Here is a 25,462-nt window from a genome sequence, read left to right as displayed (position 1 = left end):
CACACAGTCATGGGTGTAGAGAGAGTAGATCAGTACCCACACCCATCCCTTTTTAACCTAGTCCCAACATGTTGATGCAGCTATAAAGAAGACAAGATAGCAGCTATATTTCATTAGGAGACAGAGGAGATTTGGCTTGTTCCCCTCAGGTAGGAGGTACAGTGGCCTGAAGGCACACACTCAGCAATTCAGGAACAGCTTCTTCCCCTCTGTCATGCGAATACTTAATGGACATTGAACCCTTGAACACTGTTTAATCTATTCAATATACATGTATATACTTATTAATTTTTTCTTTCTATTGTGTATCGTATTGAACTGCTGCTGCTAAGTTAACAAATTTCATGACACATGCCTGTCATAATAAACCTGATTTTGATTCTTTCCCTCTTTCCATCCTTCCCTCTCTGAGCTTTCTTTCCCTCCCCCATTCTTTCTTCTTTTTTTCAGTCTCCCTCCACCTGAAGACCATTAGACATTGGAGTGAAACTAGGCTATTTGGTCCATCAGGTCTGTTCTGCTATTCAATCATGGCTGATTTATTATCCTTCTCAACTTTGGCTCCCTAACTGATCAAAAACCAAACAACTTCTATTAAGTAGACTTGGCCTCCACACCCACCCGTGGCATTGATTTCCACAGGTTCATCACCCTCTGGCTAAAGAAATTCCTTGTCATCTCTATTCTAAAGGGTTGTCTTTCTGTTTTGGAGCTGTGCCCTCAGATCTGACACCCTCCCAACTATAGGAAACAACTTGCCCATGTCCACTCTATCTAGGCCTTTCAATGTGCAACAAGTTTCAGAAAAAAAATATCCCACATACATTAACCCTTTCATTTCAGGGATCATTCTCGAAATGAATGCTAAAATTGCATTTGTCTTCCTTACCAACAACTCAGCCTGAAAGTTAAACTTTAAGGACTCCCAAGTCCATTGCACCTCTGATTTCTGAATTTGTTCCCACTTAGAAAATAGTCTATGCCCTTTATTCTTTCTATCAAAGTGCATGACCATGCATTTCTGTACACTATATGCCATCTGCCACTTCTTTGCCCTTTCTCCTAATCAGTCTGTCATTCTGCTTCCTCAACACTGCCTGCCCCTCCACCTATCTTTATATCATTCATAAACACGGCCACAACACCATCAGTTCCGCCAAGCAAATCATTGATATAAATCGTGACAAAAAGAGATCCCAACACCGACCACTGTGGAACATCAGCAGCTAATGAGAAAATGCCCCCTTTATTTTTACTCTTTGCTTGCAGCCAGTCAGCCAATTTTTTATCCATGCTAGCAACTTTCTTGTAAATACCATGGGCTCATGTGAGTACCTTGTTAAAGGCTTCTGAAAATCCAAGTAATCAAGATCCACTGACTCTCATTTGCCTGACCTGCCTGTTATTTCATCAGAAGTTTCAATGAGAGTGTGATACTTGATCTCTTATCAGGGAATGAGACAGAAGTTTGTGTAGGGGAACAACTTGCATTAGGGGCACAAGGCCATTGGCTTCAAAGTAAATATGCAAAATCAGAATCAGAATCAGGTTTATTATCACTGGCATGTGGCATGAAATTTGTTAACTTAGCAGCAGTGGTTCAATGCAATACATAATATAGAAGAAAAATAATAATAAATAAGTAAATCTTATTCAGTATACTTTATACAGTATATGTATATTGAATAGATTAAAAATTGTGCAAAAAACAGAAATACTATATATTAAAAAAAAGTGTCCAAGGGTTCAATGTCCATTTAGGAATTGGATGACAGAGGGGAAGCAGCTGTTCCTAAATCATTGAGTGTGTGCTTTTAGGCTTCTGTACCTCCTACCTGATGGCAACAGTGAGAAAAGGGCATGTCCTGGGTGCTGGAGGTCCTTAATAATGGATGCTGCCTTTCTGAGACACTGCTCCTTGAAGATGTCCTGGGTACTTTGTAGGCTAGTACCCAAGATGGAGCTGACTAAATTTACAACACTCTGCAGCTTCTTTTTGGTCCTGTGGAGTAGCCTCCCCACCCCCCAATACCAAACAGTGATGCAGCCTGTCAGAATGCTCTCCACAGAACATCTATAGAAGTTTTTGAGTGTATTTGTTGACATGCCAAATCTCTTCAAACTCCTAATAAAGTGTAAACATACCAAATCTCTTCAAACTCCTTATAAAGTATAGCCACTGTCTTACCTTCTTTATAACCTTTATAACTGCATGGATATGTTGAGTCCAGGTTAGATCCTCAGAGATCTTGACACCCAGGAACTTGAAACTGCTCACTCCCCCCACTTCTGATTCTTCTATGAGGATTGGTATGTGTTCCTTTGTGTACCTTCCAGAAGTCCACAATTGGCTCTTTCGTCTTACTGACGTTGAGTGCCAGGTTGTTGCTGCAGCACCATTCCACTAGTTGGCATATATCACTCCTGTATGCCTCTTGTCACCACCTGAGATTCTACCAACAATTGTTGTATCGTCAGTAATTTATTGATGGTATTTGAGCTATGCCTAGCCATATAGTCATGTGTATATAGAGAGTAGAACAGTGAGCTAAGCACACACCCCTGAGGTGCACCAGTGATGATCATCAGCGAGGAGGATATATTATCACCAATCTGCACAGACCATGCTCTTCTGGTTAGGAAGTCGAGGATCCAATTGTGGAGGGCGGTACAGAGACCCAGGTTCTGCAACTTCTCAGTCAGGATTGTGGTAAAGATGGTATTAAATGCTGAGTTATAATCGATGAACAGCATCCCTACGTAGGTGTTTGTGTTGTCCAGGTAGTCTAAAGCCATGTGAAGAGCCATTGAGATTGCAGCTGCCGTTGATCTATTGTAGCGATAGGCAAATTGCAATGGGTTCAGGTCCTTGCTGAGGCAGGAGTTCAGTCTTGTCATGACCAACCTCTCAAAGCATTTCATCCATGGGTTGAGATTTTAAATTGGAGAAAAGTCAATTTTGATGATATGAGAAATGATCTGGCCATGTGGATTGGGACTGGCTGCTTCTGGCAAAGGTGTACTTGGTAAGTGGGCGGCCTTCAAAAACAAAATTTTGAGGGTACAAAGCTTGTATGTGCCTGTCAGAATAAAAGGTAAAGATAGTAAGTGTAGCGAACCCTGCTTTTCAAGAGATTGAGGCACTGAAAAGAAGGTGCATTGCAGGTATAGTGGGACAAAAATGAGGGGCTTATGGAGTACAAAAAATGCAAGAAAACACTTTAAGAAAGGCTAATTCATGCTGACACAACTGTATTGCTATGTTATATTGACTGTCCTGTTATATATAATATTTATTATAAATAACTATAAATTGCACATTCAGATGGAGACGTAACGTAAAGATTTTTATTTCTCATGTATGTGAAGGATGTAAGTAATAAATTCAATTCAACACGACATGGGAGAATCCTAAGGGATTCTACAGGTATTTTAAGAGCAAAAAGATGGCAAGGGACAAAATTGGTCCTCTGGTAGACCAGAATGGTAATCCATGTGTGGAGGTAAAACAGATGGAGGAGATCTTAGATGAATTCTGTATTTACTCAGGAGACAGACACAGTTTATAGAAGTGAGGCAAATCAGCAGCACCACACATGGATCATGCACAGATTACAGAAGAGTGGTGTTTGCTACCATGGTGCAAATCAGGGTGGATAAATCCACAGGGATTGATAAAGTGTTCCCTCAGATCCTACAGGAGGCAAGTACAAAAATTGCTGGGGCCCTGGCAGAGATATTTAAATCATCCTTAGTGACAGGAGAGGTATCGGAGGATTGGAAGAGAGCCAGTGTTGTTCAACTGTCTAAAAAGGGCTCGAAACATAAACCAGGAAATTAAAGGCATCAGTTGTGAGGAAGTTATTGGGACTGGATATACAAGTATTTGGATAGACACGGACTGATTAGGGATAGTCATGGAGTGATTAAGAATAGTCAACATGGCTTCATCCATGGTAGGTCATGTCTAACCAATACTTTAGAGTTTTTCAAGGAAGTTACCAGGGAAGTGGATGAAGGCAAGGCAGTGGATGTTGACTATATGGACGTTAGCAAGGCATTTGAGAAGTTTTCACATGGGAGGTTGGTTAAGAAGATTCAATTGTTTGTCATTCGAGATGAGGTAGTAAATTGGATTAGACATTGGCTTTGTGGGAGAAGTCAGAGAGGGTAGTAGAGGGCTGTGACTAGTGAGATGCCACTGGTATCAGTGCAGGTCCATTGTTTGTCATCTAAATCAACAGTTAACGTATGGTTAACGATGTGGTTAATGGAATCAGCAAATTTGCAGATGACAGTATGATTGGGGATGTAGTGGACAGCCAGGAAGGCTATCATGGCTTGCAGAGGAGTCTGGATCAGCTGGAAAAATGGGCTGTAAATGTCAGATGGAATTCAATGCAAACAAGTGTGAGGTGCTGCATTTTGGTAGGACCAACCAGGTTAGGTCTTACACAGTGAATGGTAGGGCACTGAGGAGTGTGGAAGAACAAAGGGGTCTGGGAATACAGGTCCGTAATTTATTGAAAGTGGCATCATGGGTAGATAGGGCCTTAAAGAAACCTTTTGGCACATTGGCCTTCTTTAGTCCAGCATTGATTACAGGAGATGGGATGCAATGTTGAAGTTGATAAGATATTGGAGAGGCCAAATTTGGAGTATTGTCCGCATTTTTTGTCACCTACCTACAGGAAAAATGTAAGGTTGAAAAAGTATAGAGAAAATTTACAAGGATGCTGCTGGGTCTGAAAGACCTGAGTTGTAAGAAAAGATTGGATAGATTGTGACTGTATTCTTTAGAACATAGAAGATCAAGAGGAGAATTGATAGAGGTATGCAAAATTATGAGGGGTATAGATGGGGTAAATGCAAGCAGGCTTTTGTCACTGAGGTTGGCTGGGCCCAGTGGTCATGGTTTAAAGGTGAAAGATGAGGAGTTTCTGGGGAACACGAGAGGAAACTTCCTCAGAGGGTTGTGAGAGTGTGGAATGAGCTCCCAGCATGTGGTGCATGCAAGCTCGATTTCAAATTTTAAGAGAAGTTCGGATAAGTATGTGGATAGTAGGGGTATGGAGAGCTCTGGTCCTAGTGCATGTTGATGGGGGTATGCAGTCTAAATAGTTTTAGCATGGATTAAATGGGCCGAAAGGCCTGTTTATGTGCTGTACTCTCTGTCTCTGAGTTATGAGGAATGATTCATTAGGTTGGAACTTTATTCCTTGGGATGTAAAAGATTGAGTGGAGATTTGATAGGGGTATACAAAATTATGAGGGGTTTAGATAGGGTAATTGCAAACAGGCTTTCTTCTGAGGTTGGGTGGTAATTAGAGGTCATGGTTTAAGGTGAAAAGTTTAAGGTGAAGATGAGGGAAACGTCTTCATTTAGGGATTATGGAGGGCTGTGGTCCAGTTGAGGTCAGTGTGACTAAATGGTTTGGCATGGACTAGGTGGGCCCAATTGCCTGTTTCTGTGCTGTACTTTTCTATGACTCTAAGAACTTGAACTGATCGTGTTAGGCAAGATTTCCCCCTCCAGCAACTATACTGACTTTTGCTTAATTGTCATGTGCCTCCAAGTATCCCAAAATGGACTCCGACATCTTCCCAACCACTGAAGTCAGGCTAACTGGTCTTTAATTTCCTTTCTCCTCTCCTGCCCTCAGTCAAGAGTCAAGTGACACTTGCAGTCCTCCATTCCAGAACCTAGTGATTTTGTTTTGAAAGACCATTAGTAAAGTTTCCACAATCTCTTCAGCTACCTTTTTCAGAGCCCTACGGTGTAGTCCATCTGGTCCAGGTCTTCTACCTTCACATTTTTCATCTTCCTAAGCACAGCGCTTCCTCAGTAATAGCAAAGATGCTCACTTCTGTCCCTCTGACGGTCTCCGAATTTCTGGCATCACTGCTGGTATCTTAAAGCGAAGACTGACGGCAAAACAAGTTCCCTGTCCTCCAGTACTACCTTTCCAGAGTCATTTTCCGCGGTCTAATAACTACTCACCCCTCCCCCGTTCTTTTTTCCCTCCTGCCTCTCACACTCCTCTCTTCCCCCCCTCCCACTGCCCCCCTGCCCACACGGCACCGGCCGACCCCTCAGCACGCGACTGCCGACGTCAGAAAGGGAGGGGCGGAGTGAGTGAGCGAGCGGGCGCGAGCTCTGACAGGACGAGGCGGCGGGGCGGAAAGAGCAGCGGAGACGGTGGGAGCGCGAGTGGACAGCCGGTAAGTGCGCCGCCGGGCCGCCGGGGCCGCCCGGGCCCAGCCGCCGTGGCTGCACCCTTCTCCGTCCGAGAGGGGTTTATAATGCAACCGGCACTCTTGACACCTGTAGTAACTCCACCGCCGCCCGGGCCCGGCTCCGGTGAGAGGTCTGCCCCCCCCCCCCCCCCCCCCCCCCGGTAGCCGTGGGGTGGTAGATGGTAAACAAACAGGAGTTGCTCCGTGCTTGTAACAGGTGGCGAGCTGCTCTGGCGCCATGTTGCTGCACCTGCTCGATGTCTGGATGGGGAGGGAAAGACCCCTCAGTGAGGGCGTTACTCTGAGTGACTCATTTCCCAGGTACAAGGTAGCTTTAGAGTCTAAATGCATCCGCTTCATTCTGCTCGGGGTCTGCATAGGGAGTGAGAGCCCCTCGGTGAGGGCGCTACTCTGAGTGACCCTATACCCAAAGTAGCTTTAGAGTTCAAAGGCATCCGCTTCATTGCCCATGCAAAAACTTGACTGCGAGAAGAGTGTGTAACTAATACATGGATGTAGCATGTTTTGAGCTGTGCAAATTATTCGACAGAGTTAGATGCGTAACTAGCAGATCCCTGCTGCTGGCATCATTATGTTCTTTCGCGATCAGCACACCCGATTTCCAGCAACTGCAAAGATTGGAATCAGCAAATGCTAACAACTTTGGAGCACTAAATATCGTTTTAATTATGTCCTCCACGCTGAATGAACTTATTAGAATGACAGCCGATGAAGTTCAGTTGTGTATCCTCTTTTCAAGACCGCTTTTACAATTAAGTTAGACTGCTGGTCCGGTTCTTTATCGCGTTGCTGTTTTGATGTTGGTGTAAGGTGGAAATTGTTGCTCTGATTTGAATGAAGTCGTTTTTATGCTCGGCTATAAGTTTTTTTTAAGCCTTTTCTACCCAGCATATAGTATTGTCACGAAATTAGCTTGTAATGTACATATTTCTTGCTTTTTTTGAAAAAGTTTGTGTTGACTTTGTGAATGTACATCTTATATTTTTTCTGGTTTGATGTGTACTTAAGATAGTGATTTTTGTGGTAGAATTTAGTTTGTAATTAAGTTTCCATTTATTCAGTTCTGGAGGAATTTCATTCAAACGTTTTTCTTCCTTAATACTTTCTGTTGGCATTCGCAGGAGGGCTGATGGTTTTTCTTTCACAATTTCCCAATTACGGAGAGAGATAGGAAGTTAGTTTTTGATGTGGCTTTAGTCCACAGTTAGCAAATGTCCTGTATAGTCTACACAGAGGTTTGAGCATTAGTTGTTAATCTCACTCCACAGGCTGTGTATTCAAAGTTCTTGCTTCCAGTTTTATTTATCTCTGTAGTGTCTGGTTATTTTGCCAATTGCCTTGAACCTTCTGCCAGCGGTTTCTGTATTTAAAGGATCAAGAATCAACTTTGCCATCTACATTTACATGTATTAGGAATTAGCTGTGGTGTGTTGGTGCAACTTGCAACAAAACCAACAGCATTAGATAATTATATAACAAGAATTATATAAACATGTTTTAGAAGTTAAAGTATGGATTTGGAATAAAATGAGCATACATAAATATCAGGCATGTATATAGAATGTAAATAGCATTATAAAGAGTGGTTTAAAGTATTTATAGTGACAGGTAATAGAGGGGGTTGGGGAGATAACTAAAATGATTGATCAATAACTAAAGGTTTTAAGATGGCACAATTTTTTTTGTTTTTGTTAGACCTGTGTTCACTTTTTAATATACAGTATTTCTGTTTCTGCAAGTTTTTAAAAATTTATTCAATATATGTATACAATTGATTTATTTGTTTATTATTATTTTTATTTTGCTTTTTTTTGTCTCTGCTAGATTATCTATTGCATTGAACTGCTGCTGCTAAGTTAACAAATTTCCCATCACATGCCAGTGATAATAAACCTCATCATGATTCTTTCCAGAAGGGAGCTTCTAGGAAAGGCATTTTGCAAGGTAGAAGCTGTCCACAATAACACCTTCTTTGCAATTCTTCGTGATTTAAATGCACATTAAGTCTCTTCACCTTAAGAATGGTTGCCCAACGTCAATCCATTCATGCAATCATCCCTGATTCTTTTTCAATTATGTATCTTATTTATTCATTCAAGCCTTCATGTGTATTCAGTAATAGACCAGCTAAACTGAATTAGGTTTCTGACTTCTGTACTCAAAACCTGTCTTTTTCTGCCTCAAAAATAGTTTGTACACGCTTCTTTCATGTTTGATCTTGTATGTTGACAGTTTGTGTGAAGCAGTAAGAATAGTTTATATTGATTTTACTATGGAGTTCCCAATAAGACATACTTCCTCATAAGTGCCTACTGCCCTTGGTATTTGTGGTGGAGGCTACAGGATTGGAAGGTACTGTTAGAGTTGTTTAGGTGAATGCATTTTGTAGATAAGACACCCTGCAACTCATATAGCACAAGTAATGAAAGAAGTTTAGAGTAATCAATAGGGGTTGATCAAGCAGATTGCTTTTTCCTAAAGGGGTAGAGCCTGAATGTTATGGTAACTCATTCATTCTAGTAAGAAGAGTGTTTGAATCTTTTGATGGAATATTTTGTTTGATAGAAAAGTTTTAGGAAATCAATAGGTGATCTAATCATGCAGTATACGCACAGTTTTACCTCCTGTGGTTGTACTACTTAATGGACTAGTTCAGTTGTCATTAGTCACTGGTCCTTTAGTATTGTCATTTCAAGGGTAGATTAGTTTCTCTTGGAGAAATATTGTATTTCTTCATGCCCTTGCCCTTTGAGGAACAACGGCAGTTTCAGTACGTCAATGTAAAATTCCTGATCCATGTTTAATTGTCTTTTATTTACCTAGTCAAGACTTAATATGTATCCAAAGTCAGACAAAATGCTTCAGCTATGCAAATGTTGGTCAAAGACCCTCAACAGAACATAATTAGTTGGATGTGTTTGTCCTCTTCATAAATATCAATGTATTGCGGCAACCCACTTTTTAGCCAATTTGACTGACTTAATGTAATTGAGTTTTTTCTCTATATTTATCATGTATTTCATTGTACTGCTGCTGTAAAGTTAACCAATTTCAAGACATATGCCGGTGGTATTAATTCTGCTTCTGAAAATGCAGTTAATTCTAGACTACAGATCTTCTGCATTATACTAGGACATTGTCTGGTAGCATCTGAAGAGAACTGAATTGGAAGAAAAACTGCCTGTTGTCATGAATGGGCCATCAGCACTTCTGGCTGATGGTATCAGATGTTGAAGACAATCTTTGAGGATGGAGTTGTTCTTGGAACTGCTTCCTGTCAACACAATTGTTCTAGCTATTTGTGATAGAATGTGGAAGAGCTGATCTTTAGTCCTGTGTTGGCATTGCTTAGCTTCAGTCAAGTACATGTACTGCAATTTTAGCAAGTCAGTATGTCAATTTTAGGTACACATTGCACTATGCATGTTGTGCTCTTCTGCATGCTCAAATATTTTGGTTAAGTGAAGAATATAAAGAATTATGAGATTACAGAAAACCAAATTGTTGCGTATGGCTCACAAGGTCTCATGGATGTCCAATAATGAGATGGCTGTACATCCAATTTAGCATCATAATAGCACTACGCAACATAATGGTGTCTTTGTGAGGACATGTCTTTGTCTGTATTGTGGCTACTTCTATTGTTGTTATAGATAAATGTTGTTATAGACAAGAAAGGGTTGACTACGTCAAGTAGGTGTATCCCTCATTGTGTTTGCTTTATCAGTCTTAAGGACATGATGATGCTATAGTAATATTCTTGATGTATCAAAGTCATCAAACTAGATCGCATTATGTGCCATTATTATGTTTGCGTGTTGGAACCTCATTTACTATGGCAAAGTTCTGATTCATCAGTTGGGGGCAGGGGGAACGTTAGGAGCTGTTCATTAGGTTTCCTTACTTGTTTCTAATTTGATAGCATGGAATTTTATGATGTGTACCATGAGCATTGAGGACTCTTGCGTTCAGCTCCCCACCCTTTGGTGTTTGTGAGGAGGACTTTGCAAGGTCAGTTGGGTAGAGAATGATTTTACCATATCTTAAATCTGGTGATGTAGTAGCATCAGCACTGGACTTCAGGGTGAGCGATCCCGAGTTCGAATCCAGCCGGCACCTTTGCATGCACCCCATCCGTTCTGGGTTAAGAGCTGGTGATCTCTTTTTAAAAAACCTCACCTGGCAGAAGGCAAAGGCAAACCACAGCTGTAACTTGCCACGTATATGATTTCCCAATATGTCAGAGTGGTGTGGAGGGAAATCGTCCGCCAACTGGAAATTCCAGATGTGACCTACTGACGATGATAAATCTAGTACTCAAATCGTCGTTTTGGCATATTTAAGGTGTAACTGAAAGCCACGATAAGCTTCTTCAGAAGCAGTTAACGATCAACCATATCCCTTCCTTCAGACATGGGCCAAAGAGAAATGTTGACTGATTTTCTTCACTAGTAATGTGATGATCTTTCACTTCGTCCACCTCTGACATCTCCCTCCCCTTTCTCCATCTCTGGAACCAACTCAACCGACATCTTTTATAAACCTACTGATTCCTACAGTTATCTTGACTATACCTTTTCCCACCTTATCTTCTGTAAAATTGCTATTCACTTTTCTCAGTTTCTTCTCTGTTTTATCTGTTCCCAGGATGCAGCTTTCGGTATAAGGACATCAGAAAAGCTCCTTTAAAGAATGGGTTTTCCCTCCCTCTACTATTGATGCTGCCATCTCCTACATTTCCCATACATTTACACTCACACCATTTTCCCGCCATCTTCACAGCGATGGAGTCCCACATACGTGTCTACCACCCCACCAGCCTCTGCATTCAACACATTATCCTCTGCAACTTCTGCCAACTCTAAAGGAATCCTCTCCACCCCACTGCTTTCTACAGGGATTGCTCCCTCCATGAGTTCCTTGTCCATTCATCCTCTCGGCATTTATCCCACCAAGTGGCCCAAGTACTTTGCCTGCCCATGCACCTCCTCCTCCAACTCCATTCAGGGTCCCAGGTAGTCCTTCACCTGCGAATCTGCTGGAGCTGTCTGTTGCGTTTGGTGCTTCGAATGTGATCTCTTCTACATTGGTGAGACCTGTTGTAAATTGGGGGACTGCTTTGTCCAGCACCTCCTCTCCGTCTGCCATAAGCAGGACTTCCTGGTGGCTAAACAATTTAATTCTCATTCCTGTTCTGACGCGCCCGTCTCATCTTGTGCCAAGATGAGGCCATCCTCGGGATGGAGGAGCAGCACCTTGTCCTGATGAAGGATCGTGGCCCAAAACATTGACTGGAGATGCTAACTGGCTTGCTGAGGTCCTCCAACATTTTGTGAGTGTTGCTTTGGATTTCCAGCATCAGCACATTTCTAGTGTTCATGATCTTGCATTCCATCTGGGTAGCCTCCAACCTGATGGCATGAATATCGATTTCACAATCTGGTGAACAAATTTACCCTCTATTCGCAAAACAGACACACCACATTCAAAATAGCGAGCAAAAAAAAACACACATATATAGCCTAAGACCCTGAGCAACATGTCCTGCAAACTGATTGTACAGTTCCTGTCAGTGCACAGCCACTGCAATCCTGTCTCTCATCCTGCCAATCGAGCACTGAACAACAGCTCCCACAGGAGAGACCAGCCCCCAACTGAGCACAGGTGGAACGATGCACTGCACTAGTATCTCACTAGCAGCAGCAGGCAAGTCCATGGCTTGAGGCCTTATCCTCATTACAACAGAGACTATGCAGCTACCCTGCTGCCTGATGCCCCACCAAACAAGGGAAACAGGCCTGTAGCATCATGCATTATCGATGTCCAACAGCATCTTGTAATCGCAAGGCTAATGTCTGAGACAATCGTTGCATGCTGTCTTCACACATTAACTTTGATGCCTTCAATGCAGGCAGCAACACTGTATACACCCCGGCCGTCTCCGCGGATAGCTAGTCCAACTACTCTGATCAACAAGCAGCCCACTGATGCAGTAGACCAGCAGTACCTAAAGTTCTTGGAAACCCACATTTAACAAATTAAAAAAACACCTTTAGCCTCCAAGAGACTGCTGCATCCAAACACACTGATCTTTTTGGAAGTGATATGTCATTGATATCAATTCTGATTCTGGTAAGGGCCCCAAAACTGACCCAGAAACCATAAGACATAGGAGCAGAATTAGTCTGTTCAGCTCATCAAGTCTGCTCTACCATTTTATCTTGGCTGATCCCGGATCCTACTCAACCCCATACACCTGCCATCTCACCATATCTTTTGAATCCCTGACTATCAGGAAATTATCAACTTCTTCTTAAATATACCAACAGACTTGGCCTCCACTGCAGTCTGTGGCAGAGTAGTCCTCAGATTCACCACTTTCTGGCTAAAAAATTCCTCCTTACTTCCATTCTAATAGGTCACCCCTCTATTTTGAGGCTGTGCTCTCTAGTTCTGGATACCCTACCATAGGAAACATTCTCTCCACATCCACCCTATCTAGTCCTTTCAACATTCAATGAGATCTCCCTGCATCTCTCTGTCCACCATTATTACTTCACACGCATCACTTTCAAGTGGTCCAATATCAACTCTCATCTCCCTTTCACTCTTTATATAAATGAAAAAAACTTTGGTATCCTGCTTTATATTATTGGCTAGTTTGCCCTCATATTTCATCTTTCCCCTTCTTGTAGCTTTTTCAGTTTCCTTTTGTTAGATTTTAAAGGCTTCCCAATCATCCAATTTCCCACCCACTTTGTTACCTTATATGCCCTTTCCTTGGCTTTTATGCAGTCCTCAACATTCCTTGTCAGCCATGGTTGCCTACCCCTGCCATTTGAGAATTTCTTCCTCTGTGGGACATATCTATCCTGTATTTTGTGAACTATTCCCAGAAACTCTACCATCTCTGCTATGCTGTCATCCCCACCTGTCTCCTCCTCCAATCACCTTGGCAAGCTCCTGTCTCATGCTTCTGTAATTCCCTTTTATTCCATTGCAGTACTGATACCTGTGACTTGTGCTTCTCCTTCTCAACTTGCAATATAAATTCAATCATATTATGATCATTGTCTCCTAAGGGTTCCTTTACATTACACTCCCTAATTAGATCTGGGTTATTACACAACACGCAATCTAAGATTGCCTTTTCCTGAGTAGGCTCAAGCACAAGCTGCTCTAAAAAGCCATCTCATAGGCATTCAACAAATTCCCACTCTTGTGATCCGACACCAATGTGATTTTCCTGATCCCCTTGCATATTGAACTCCCCCATTACACTTGTGACATTCCCCCTTACTACATGCCTTTCCCAACTCCCTTTGCAATCTCAACCCCACATCTTGGCTACAATCTGGAGGCCTATATGATTCCCAATTTCTTAACTCGATCCACAAAGATTCAACATTCTCTGACCCTATATCACCTGTTTCTAAATATATAATTCCATCTCTTTCCAACAGAAGCACACCACTGCCCATGCCTTCCTGTCTGTCTTTTTGATGCAAAGTGTATCATTTGATATTGAGCTTCCAACTGACCTTCTTTCAGCCACGGCCCACTATGTCACGCTGACTAATCTCTAATTGCGCATGAGTTTGTTCTCCTTGTTCGGAATACTTCACGTATTTAAATACAGCACTCTTTGCGCTTTTGAATTTTGACACTGTAGTACAGTTTAACTCTTTGCATTGTCTGCATTTGTACCCAGTTACTGGCTTGTCATTCCTTACGTTCACGTTACACCTTTCATCTGCTTGTTGGCAAGTGATTAAGGCGTTCGCCTAGTGATCTGAAGGTTACTAGTTTGAGCCTTGGCTGAGGCTGTCTGTGTGTCCTGTGATGACACCAGTGCCAAGCTGTATGGGTTCTAATGCCCTTCCCTTGGGCAACATTGGTGGCGTGGAGAGGGGAGACTTGCAGCTTAAGTCTTCCATTTAAAAAAAACCCTACCCAGGCTTGCGCCCTGGAAACTTTCCAAGGCGCAAATCCATGGTCTTTTGAGACTAATGGAGATCTACTATTACAAACCTGCTAGCTCATCCTCCGCTCTATCATACTGGCTCCCATACCCCACTATATTAGCTCTAGTAAACCTGCCTGCAAGAATATTGGTCCCCCTCAGATTCAAGTGCTTCTTGTCACTTCTGTACAGGTCGCACCTGCCCCAGAAGAGGTCCCAATTATCTAGAAATCTGAATCCCTGCCTCCTGCTCCAGTTCTTCAGCCATGCATTTTACTGCTTCCTCATTCGATTCCTATCCTCTCTGATGTGTGGTATAGACAGCAATCCCACGATTAATACCCTTGCGATGTTGCTTCTCAGCTTCCTTCATAACTCTTACATTTTGTTTTCAGGACCTCCTCCCCTTTTCTACCTATGTTGTTGGTACCAATATGTACTACAACTTCTGGCTGCTCACCCTCCCTTTTCAGAATATTGTGGACGTATTCAGAAATAGCGTGGACCCTGGCACCTGGGAGGCCAACTACCATCCGTGTTTTTTTTTTGCAACAACAGAATCGCCTGTCTGTCCCCCCCAACTATTAATGTTGCCACTCTCTTCAGTTACTTACCCTTCTGAGCCACAGGACTAGACTCAGTACTGCTCACAATACTCCTAGTGTGGTCTGATGAATGCCTTATAAAGTCTCAACATTACATCCTTGATCTTGTATTCTAGTCTGTAAAAGAATACCAACATTACATTTGACTTTCTTATCACTGACTCAACTTGCAAGTTAACCATCAGGGAATCTGGCACAAGAACCCCCAAGTTCCTTTGCATGTCTTAATTTTAGAATCTTCTTCCTATTTAGAAAATAGTCTTAATTCCTTAATTCCATTCTACCAATGTTAATGACCATGCAGTTCCCTACTCAATATTAGATCTCCCATTTCTTTGCCTGTTCTCCCATCTTGTCTAAATCCTTATGTAGAGTCCCTGCTTCCTCAACATTATTTTCCCCTCCATATATCTTTGTATCTGTAAACTTGGCCCCAAAGCTATCAAGTCTGTCATCTAAGTCATCAGTATATAATGTCAAAAGAAGTGGTCCCAACACCAAGCTGTGCAGAACATTGCTATTCACTGGCAGCCAGCCAGAAAATGCTTACTTTATTCCCACTCTTTGTCTGCTACCTGTCACCCAATTTTCTATCCATGTTGATATTTTTCCTACATTAAAATGATTGGCCACTGGGTTACTGAAGTGTTGGAATGGGTTACTATTGTATCTAGTGCTCCCATGACATAGGAGCAGAAGTAGCTCATTCAGCCCATTGAGACTGCTTTGCCTTTCCATCTTGGCTGATCCTGGATCCAACTCAACCCCATACACCTGCCTTCTTGCCATAACCTTTGATGTCCTGACTAATTAGGAGCTATCAAGTTTTACTTTAAATATACCCACGGTGTTGACCTGTAACCCACGGTGTTGACCTGTACAACTGTCTGTGGCAGAGCATGCCACAGATTCAGTATTCTCTAGCTAAAAAAGTTCTTCCTTGCCTCTGTTCTAAAGGGTTGCCCCTCAATTTTAAGGCTGTGCTCTCTAGTTCTGGATACCCCCACCATTGTTCCCTCCTCTACACTGGTGAGACCCAATGTAACTTAGGGGACTGCTCTGTCGTGTACCTCTGTTCCATCAACCAAAAGTGGAATTTCCCGGTGGCCAACCATTTTAATTTTTATTCCCATTACTGTTCTGACATATTGGTCCATGGCATCTACTTCCGCTGTGATGAAGCCGCTCTCAGGTTGTAGGAGCAACACTTCTTATCCTGTCCAGATAGCCTCCAACATGATGGCATAAACATTAATTTCTCCTTTCAGTTCTTTTTCCCCGCTTCCATTTCCCTCTCCTTCTATTCCACACTCTAACCTTTTACCATTTCTTACCTGCCTATCACCTCCCTCTGGTGCCCCTCCCACTTCCCTTTCTCCTATGGTATGCACTCCTTTCCTATCAGAGTCCTTCTCCAGCCCTTTACCTTTCTCACCTACCTGGCTTCGCCTATCACCTTTTAGCTTATTCTCCTTCCCTTCCCCCACTTTTTATTCCAGTATCTTTCCTGTTCCATTCCAGTCCTGAAAAAGGGTCTCACCCGGAAATTGATTGTTTATTAATTTCAGTAGATCCTACCTGGTCTGCTGATTTCCTCCAGCATCTTGTGTGTGTTGCTGTTGTTTTCATCAATGCTCTTTCACTAAATCTTGTAGGGCACGGGGCCTTGTTGTAACTGCAACTCATGGGGTTTGACTGAGCCCTGCTGATATATTATGTAGTCATTCAGTAAGGAATCTTGCAAAGCTAAATTTATTCAATTTTGCTTCTAAGAAATATATCAGCTGAAAAATACTTGTGCAAAAACTCATTCAATAAAATAAAATTTGCAGAGTTATCTCTAGAGCAGGCGTTTTTAACCGGTGGTCTATGGATTGCTTAATGGTATTGGCTATTGGCGTAAAAGGTTGGGAACCTTATCTAGAATGAACTGTTGTTGAACTAGCGTCATGTCCAAGGAAATTGTGTCTCTGCTGTGGTTCTCCTTTGGAAGTTCAGCAATTGAAATAGTGAGTTTTGAAGTTTAGGACTTCAGCATTCATGCTGCTTATGGTCCTAAGCTTCCTAAGATAGAAAAGAGAAATGCCAACATCATATATGAACTGCTAGCATTTTTCAAAAATCTATGCCTCTAGCCTGGAGTTTGTGATCAATGGTAAATTGATGCTCTTTTATATAGTTCATAAAATTATCTACAAATATCTCTTCAACATGGTCTTCTCCTTTTATGACATCTGTGGCGTCAATGTAGCACTTCAAGGCCCTAGTACCTAGAGACATCTCTAGCTACTGAGCAAGCTTGATAACACTGAAGGAATTTCAGACAGTGAGAAATAACAGAGCATTCTGTGTTCTGCTACATATGGGAATGGATCCAAAAGGCGAAAGCAGATGTTAAATTATGGGGGAAGCATTAAAATCATGAATATTTTGAAATATTTGAAATAATTAGTCATAGAAAATTAATTTCAGGACCACAGAGTTTGCCAAAGGCTTATTATGGTTTAGTATACAATTAAAAACGCATTGTTTAAAATGTAATATTTTCAAGAAATTGTACAGTTTGAAACTGCATTTTCTTATTATTTCAGAAATTCTCATGGTTGTACAGAATAGGTGGAGAATTAATTGTACAGTCTACAAAAAAGGGTTAAATCATTGTTAGAAGTTCTAAGGGAAACAAACATGTGTGAGACAACACAGAAAATGCAGGATGAACTCACAGGCCAGGCAGCATCTAGAGAAAAGAGTAAACAGTTTTAGGCTGAGAACCTTCATCAGGAACGGAGAGAAAGGGGAGTAGAGGAGGCCATGGACTGACACGTTGGAATAGGAAGTTGAATAGAAATGTGTGGCTACTTGGGAGATCCCTCTTTTTCTGGTAGATGGAGTGTTGGTGCTCAGCGAAGCTGTCTCCCAGTCTACATCGTTCAACATGTCAGAAGAAAGATCCTTCTCTACTGCTGTGATGAGGCCACACTCAGGTTGAACAAGCAACACATATTCTGTCTGGGTATCCTCCAACAAGATGGCATGAACATTGATTTCTCAAACTTCTGATAATTGCCCCCCCACCCACTACACCATTCCTCATTCTGTTTCCCTCTCTTACCTTATCTCCTACCTGCCCATCACCTCCATCTGGAGCTCCTACCCCTTCCTTTCCCTTCCATGGTTTTCTATCCTCTCCTATTAAATTCTCTTATATCAAATGTCCTCTCCTCCAGCCCTTTCTCTTTCATCTATCAACTTCCCAGCTCTTTACTTCATCCTTCCCCCTTCTCCCAGTTTCACCTATCACTTACACCTTGTACGTCTTTCTCCCTTCTCCTCACCTTTTCAGTCCTGATGAAGGGTCTCAGACTGAAATGTTGACTGTTTACTTTTTCCCTATAGATGCTGCCTAGCTTGCTGAGTTCCTCCAGCATTTTTGTGTTTGTTTTCAGCATCTGCAGATTTCCTTGTGTATGTGTGTAAGGCTGCAATGTTGCTGTTACTGGAAAATTTTAATGAAATCCTCATTAACATGAGTTACAATAATTGTTCAGTGGAGTCAGTCACAGAAAAGTACAGCACAGAAACAGGCTCTTCAGCCCATATAGCCTGTGCTGAACCATTTAAACTAGCTAGTCCCATCCACCAGTCTATTGTTCAGACAAAGCCTGTAAAACTGTCAGATAAGCCCATTGGCCTGAGGATTAGGACCAGTTTAGAATTATACAGCAGATAAAATTGGAACAAACTTGTAGTGTTTAACTGAATGTTCTGTGCCTTAGCTCTTCTATATGTGAAGATGTTATCATGGGGTACAGAGGACTAGCAGAACAATTAAGATGTCTTCCAAGGTATGTTATGGAATTAAAGATCCCAGGTATATAAATTTGGACGAAGATTTACCTGGGCTGATCAGTAAGTTTGCAGATAATGTGGGAGTTATTAATAGTGAACAAGGTTGTCAAGAGATCCAAGAAAATAAAAATTGGTTATAAATATGTTAAATGCAGGAGTAAATTTGTAGAAGCATGCCATTTGGCTCTTATTTTATGCCTCATTACTACCCTTTCAACTGAGGTGATTAATGCTTGGAAAATTGCTCAGTTTTTAATAATTCGCTGTGATTTGTTGAACTGGCTTAAATATTTAAACCAGTTGCAAGGTCTTTGAATGTAGGAATATATATTTTTTGAGATTTTAGGATGCAGAGAGTGAACCACATACAAATATAGAGATACTCATTCACAAAGAAAATGAGAACTGCACTTTATTAAATTTAAATGAACTGAAAGTAGTTTTCAAGCTCAAGAGTAATGATCGTTTAACCAAACATGAATATAGCTGAACAAAACAGCATTCCTCTGGGTCAAGCTGCAAAACATATACAGCACAAGGCACACACAGCACATTCAAGATGGCAAGCAGACATGCAGTCACACAAAAAAAATATGTCCCTGAGTGACGTGTCCCGCACATTGATGGTGTGGTTCCAAGCAGTCCATAGATGAATGCAAGCAAACCAGCTCGTAATTCCGTCCCTTGAATACTGGGGGGGCAGCAGTGATGGGAGAGGCTAGCCCCCCAGCTGAGCATGGATGCCAGCTACACAGCTTTTGGTGTCTCCTCTCCCACAGCTTGAGGCGTACTCCTCGCAACAACCAAGGCAATGCAGCTCCCCTGCTGTCTGTCTCGCCAACAAACAAGGGAAATGGGCCTGTGGCATCTCAGGTTATCCATATCCAACAGGGTCTTGTGATTGCAAGAGAAACGTTCAAGACAAACACCTGCTGTTACATTGTATGCTGCCTTTTCTCACCACCTTTGCTTTCGATGCCTTCCTGTAGCAGGCAGGAACATGGTCCACACAGTCCAGTGCCTCTGCCAATGAGCCGCTCACTGATGGGGTAGACCTACAGTTACCTATGTTCTCAAAGTCCAGTATTGTCTTGTGATCATGAAAAAGATCTTTAAAAAAAGACAAAAACACCTTTGGTAGGTCCCTGAGTAGCTTCCAAATGCACTGCCATCTTATCGGAAGTTTTCTTTTAGCCAGGTTTACATCTTACTGGAGGTATGAGTCACCATAGTTTCAGTTTTGAGACCGTATTTAATTGAGTTGTTCTCTTATAAGCTCCTTAGCAAATACTTGTTTGTCTTTGTTTGGAACCCCCTTAATTATTACTGATTTTAGAAATTGCATTTTCTCTCCCAATCAAAAGGGCTTGTTCACACAATATAGTTTCAAATGGTGAATTGCCAAATTTTATGACATTAAGGTGAGTCTTATACTTAGTCATTAATTTCATTTGAGCAGTTGGTAGCTTAAGTCTATTTTTGGTTTCTCTTGCGCTATACTGAAATGTTAAATTACTGTAAACTTTAACTTGTTCAATTTAGACCATAAAATATAGAAGCAGAGTTAGGCATTTGGCCATCGAATCTGCTCCACCATTTCATCATGGCTGATCCAATTTTCCTCTCTGCCCCAATTTCCTGTCTTCTCCCCGCATCCCTTCATGCCCCAACCAAACAAGAATCCATCAACCTTTGCCTTAAATATACATAAAGACTTGGCCTTCGCATTTGCCTGTGGCAATGAATTCCACAGATTCACCACTTTGGCTAAAGAAATTCCTCCTCATCTCTGTTCTAAAAGAAGAGAAGAAAGAAAGCCCTTAACTCCAAGTGGAGTCGTTCTTGTTTTTACGAGGCCGAGTTGCTAGCTCGACACTCAACCCAGCATGAATGGAAAGTGTACAAGGGAGCCGGCTGGATTCGAACTTGGGAGCCTTCACTCCGAAGCCTGGCTCTGATGCCACTACACCACCAGCTGGCCCCATTCTAAAAGGACACCCCTTTATTCTGAGGTTGTGTCCTCTGGTCTTGGACTCTCCCACCATAGGGAACATCCTTTCCACATCCACTCTATCAAGGCCTTTCACCGTTTGATAGGTTTCAATGAGGTCCCTCTGACTCTTCGGAATTCTCATGAATACAGGCCTAGTGCCATCCTATGGTTTTCATATGTCAAGCCATTCAGTCCTGGAGTCATTTTTGTGAACCTCCTTTGAACCCTGTCCAGGTACGAACCCTATCCAGTTTGTATGTTAAGGGACACACAACTGCTTACAATACTTAACTTGTAGATCCTTGATTTTATATTCTAGTCCTCTTAAAATAAGTAACAACATTGCATTTGTCTTCCTCACCCCAGAATCCACCTGCAAATTAACCCTTAGGGAATACTGTATAAAGACTCCTGAGCCCCTTTTGCACCTCAGTTTTCTGTATTTTCTCTCCATTTAGAAAATAGTCAACCCTTTCATTTCTTCTATCAAAGTGCATGACCATACACTTACCATCACTGGATTCCATCTGCCATTTCTTTGCCTATTCTCCTAATCTATCAGAAGTCTTTCTGTAGCCTTTCTACTTCTACAGCTACCTGCCCCTCCACCTATGTTTGTATCATCTGCAAACTTTGCAACAAAGCCATCAATTCCATCATCCAAATCATTGACGTATAACTTAAAAAGACGTCCCAATACAGACCTGTGTGGAACACCACTAGTCACCGACAGCTAATCAGAAAAGGCTCCCTTTATTCCCACTCTTTGCCTCCTGCCAATCAGCCATTGCTTTGTTCTTGCTAGAATTGATCCTGTAATACCATAGGCTCGTAGCTTGTTAAACAGCCTTGTGTATGGCATCTTGTCAAAGGCCTTCTGAAAATCCAAGTATGCAATATCAATAGGTTTTCCTTTGTTTGTCCTGCTTGTTTTTTCTTCAAAGAATTCTAACAGATTTGTCAGGTAAGATTATCCCTTGAGGAAATAATGCTGACTATGGTGTATGTTATCCTGTGCCTACAAGTACCCTGATATCTCATCCTTGATGATTGACTCTCATATATATTTCTAGTCATGATATTTCTAGCCTGTAGCCTCTTCCTTCTACCTCTCTTCCTTCTTGAAGAATGGAGTGACATTTGCAATTTTTCAGTCTTCCAGAACCATTCCAGTATCTAGTGATTCTTGAAAAATCATTATTAATGCCTCCACAATCTCTTCAGCCACCTCTTTCAGATCCTTGGGATGTGCACCATTTGGTTCAGGTGACTTATCTACCTTCAGACCTTTCAGTTTCCCCAGAACCTTCTCTCTAGTTATGGTAACTTCACACATTTCATGGCCCCTGACACCTGGAACTTCCACCAGACTATTAGTGTCTTCCATAGTGAAAACTGATGCAAAATACTTATTCAGCCATCTGCTTGTCCACCATTACTACTTCTGCAGCATCATTTTCCAACAGTTCGATATCCACTTTCACCTCTCTTTTACTCTTTATGTATCAAAAGAAACTTTTGATATCAGCTTAAATATTATTGGCTAGCTTACTTTCGTATTCTATCTTTGCCTTCGTAATGAATTTTTTCATTGGTTCTGTTGGTTCTTCAGAGCTTCCCAATCATCTAACATCCCTTTAATTTTTGTTCTATTATATGCGCTCTCTTTGTTTTTGTTATGACTTTGACTTCTCTTGTTAGCCACAGTTGTCTCAACTTTAGAATATTACTTCCTCTTTGGGTTGTATATGTCCTTTGAATTGCTTCCAGAAATTCCAGCCATTGCTGCTCTGCTGTCATCCCTGCCGGTGTTCTTTTCCAATCAATTCCAGGCAACTCTTCTCTTGTGCCTCTGTACTTTACTCTACTGTAATTCTGATACATCTGTCTTTAACTGTTTCTTTTCAAATTTCAGGGTTAATTCACTCATATGATCACTTGCCCTTATGGCTCTTTTACCTTGAGCTTTCTAATCAACTATGGTTCATTGCATAATACCCGATTCGGAATAGCTGATTTCCCTCTGACCCCCCCACCCCCCCATGGGCTCAACCATGAGCTGCTCTAAAATGCCATCTTGTCAGCACCAACCTGATTTTCCTAACCAACCTGCATTTTGAAATTCCTCATGACTATTCTAACAGTGAGGGGGGATCTTATTGAAACGTATAAAATTCTAAAGGGATTGGACAGGCTAGATGCAGAAAGATTGTTCCCGATGTTGGAGAAGTCCAGAACAAGGGGTCGAAGTTTAAAGATAAAGGACCGAGATGAGGAAAAACTTCTTCACACAGAGAGTGGTGAATCTGTGGAATTCTCTGCCACAGGAAACAGTTGAGGCCGGTTCATTGGCTCTATTTAAGAGGAAGTTAGATATGGCCCTTGTGGCCAAAGGGATCAGGGGGTATGGAGAGAAAGCAGATACAGGGTTCTGAGTTGGATGATCAGCCATGATCATACTGAATGGCGGTGCAGCCTGAATGGCCTACTCCTGCACCTATTTTCTATGTTTCTTTTGTCCTTTCGGCATTTTCTGTCTCCTTGTTGTAATTTGTAGACCGCATCCTTACTGCTGTTTGGGGGTCTGTGTACAACTCCCATTGGGGTCTTTTTACCCTTGCAGTTCCTTAGTTCTATCCACAATGATTCAACACCTGACTATATGTCACCTCTTTCTAATGATTTGATATCATTGTTTACTAACAGAGCAATACTGTCCCCTCTGCCTTCCTGCCGATCCGTTCAGTACAACGTATACAATGGATATTAAGCTCCCAGCTGTATTCTTCTTTCAGCCTTACAGTGGTGCCTGCGACATCATGCATGTCAGTCTGTAACTATGCTTCAAGTTTCTACTTTATTCCGTGTATTACATGTGTTCAAATACAACACTTTCAATGCTGTATTCATCCCATTTCAATTTTGTCCACTTTCACATTGTAACCCTTTCTGTTAACTGCAATTTTGCCCTATCAACAGCCTTTTCTCACTAAACATTGCTTCTGTTTATAAACCAGCTGCCTCGTCTTCAGCACCACCATCTGCCTCACAATAATCATGACGCAGTTTGAGTACGTCTTAACCAAAATACAAAAAACTCCAAAATTGGAAATTTTTTTTGAGTGCTGACATAATATCGCAAATTGGTGAGTTCCACAAGGTGCTGGGAAGGTTCGTAGGCAATGCACAGATCTGTGCATCATAGACAGTTCTGAGCAGTGACCTCGCATATGAAGCGAACAGAAGCTAATAAAAACATAAAAAATCACTGCATAAGGTGAAAAATGAAGATCTCGATCATGTATTGAAACAGTGAAATTCATTAGTGTTGTAATGAATATGTACCACTTAGTAAAGCTCTATCACGCAGAACAGAAAATAGAAGATAATTGTGAATATCCAGCAGGCTGGTTGCAGAAATTTAAGAAAAGGCACGGCATTACATTTTTAAAGTTAAAACAGCAGAGAAATTCATAAGTTTGTGAACATCACTATTGAAAATCTAACAGCAGAACAAGTCTACTACAATGCTGGTTGTGTATATCTTTCATAAACCTAAAAAAGGTAAAATATAATATAGTGTACTGTAATTTTTTTATCAAGACATGGCATCGTAGGTGGAGATTGAAAACCTGGTCAACAGCTGATTCAGGTATTTTCCCGATGCTGCTGTGTTGCTTTTGTTATCTTGCATGAACTATATTTTCATTTTATTAATGGAATACTCATCAGGTCCTGGGGATTTATCAACCAGAAGTAATAACAAATAAATAAATCAGCAGTAAATATGGAGAACATGAGATGATGAGTCCTTGAAAGTGAGTCCATAGGTTATGGAATCATTTCAGTGTTGGACTAAGTGAAGTTGAGTAAAGCCACTGGTTGAAGGGCCTGATGGCTGAGGGATAATAACAGTTCATGAACATGGTGGTGTGGATTTTGAGACCATTCTACCTTCTTGATGGCAGCAGCAGGAAGAGAACGTGGACTGGTTGCTGAAGGTCTGCATTCCATCATAGCTGAATTATTATCCCTTTCAACCCCATCCTCCTGCCTTTTCCCCATACCTTTTGATGTCCCAATGAATCAAGAACTATTATCCTCTGCCTTAAATATACCCAATGACATGGCCTGCACAGTCATCTGTGGCAATGAATTCCACAAATTCACCACCCTCTTGCTAAGGAAAATTTTCTTCATCTCTGTTCCAAATTAATGTCTCTCTGTTCTGAGGCTGTGCCCTTTGGCCCTATACCCCGTACTATAGGAAACATCCTTTCCTCATCCACTCTATCTAATCCTTTTAATATTCGATAGATTTCAATGAGACCCTCCCTCATTCTTTGAAATTTCAGTGTGTACAGGCCCTTTTCATTCTTGGGATCATTGTATATATCTCGACTCTCTGTAATTCCACCACATCTTTTAGATGAAGGGCCCAAACTTGCTCACAATACAAATGTCTGACCAATGCCTTAAAAAACCTCAGCATTAATCTTAGCTTTTGTATTCTAGTCCTCTCGAAATGAGTGGTAACATTGCATTTACCTTTCTTACCACTGACTCAACCTGCAAGTTGATGTTGAGGGAATCCTGCACATGGACTCCAAAGTCCCTTGGCACCTCTGATTTTAGAATTTTCTCTTCATTTAGAAAATAGTTCACACCTTTATTCTTTCTAACAGTCTCTGAACACTATGTTCCATCTGCCATTTCTTTGGCCTTTCTCCCAATTCGTTTTAGTCCTTCTACAGACTCCCAGCTTTCTCAGTACTAGTTGCCCCCTCACATATC

General features: G+C 41.6%; 1 protein-coding gene across 2 annotated transcripts in view; it reads left to right on the top strand.

The window, feature by feature from the left end:
• The first annotated feature begins 6,039 nt into the window (after nt 1-6,039).
• The window catches only part of ugt8 (UDP glycosyltransferase 8), a 132,576-nt gene continuing 113,153 nt past the window's right edge, over nt 6,040-25,462 (top strand). For both annotated transcript variants that reach the window (XM_059988783.1, XM_059988782.1), the window contains exon 1: nt 6,040-6,222. The gene's annotated coding sequence lies outside the window, so the exon portion shown is untranslated. The remainder of the gene's footprint in view (nt 6,223-25,462) is intronic.

This window comes from Hypanus sabinus, chromosome 14 (genome assembly GCF_030144855.1).
Source record: "Hypanus sabinus isolate sHypSab1 chromosome 14, sHypSab1.hap1, whole genome shotgun sequence".
Taxonomy (NCBI): Eukaryota; Metazoa; Chordata; class Chondrichthyes; order Myliobatiformes; family Dasyatidae; genus Hypanus; species Hypanus sabinus.
Note: the sequence above shows the minus strand (reverse complement) of the source record. Positions and strands in the feature narration are given on the sequence as shown.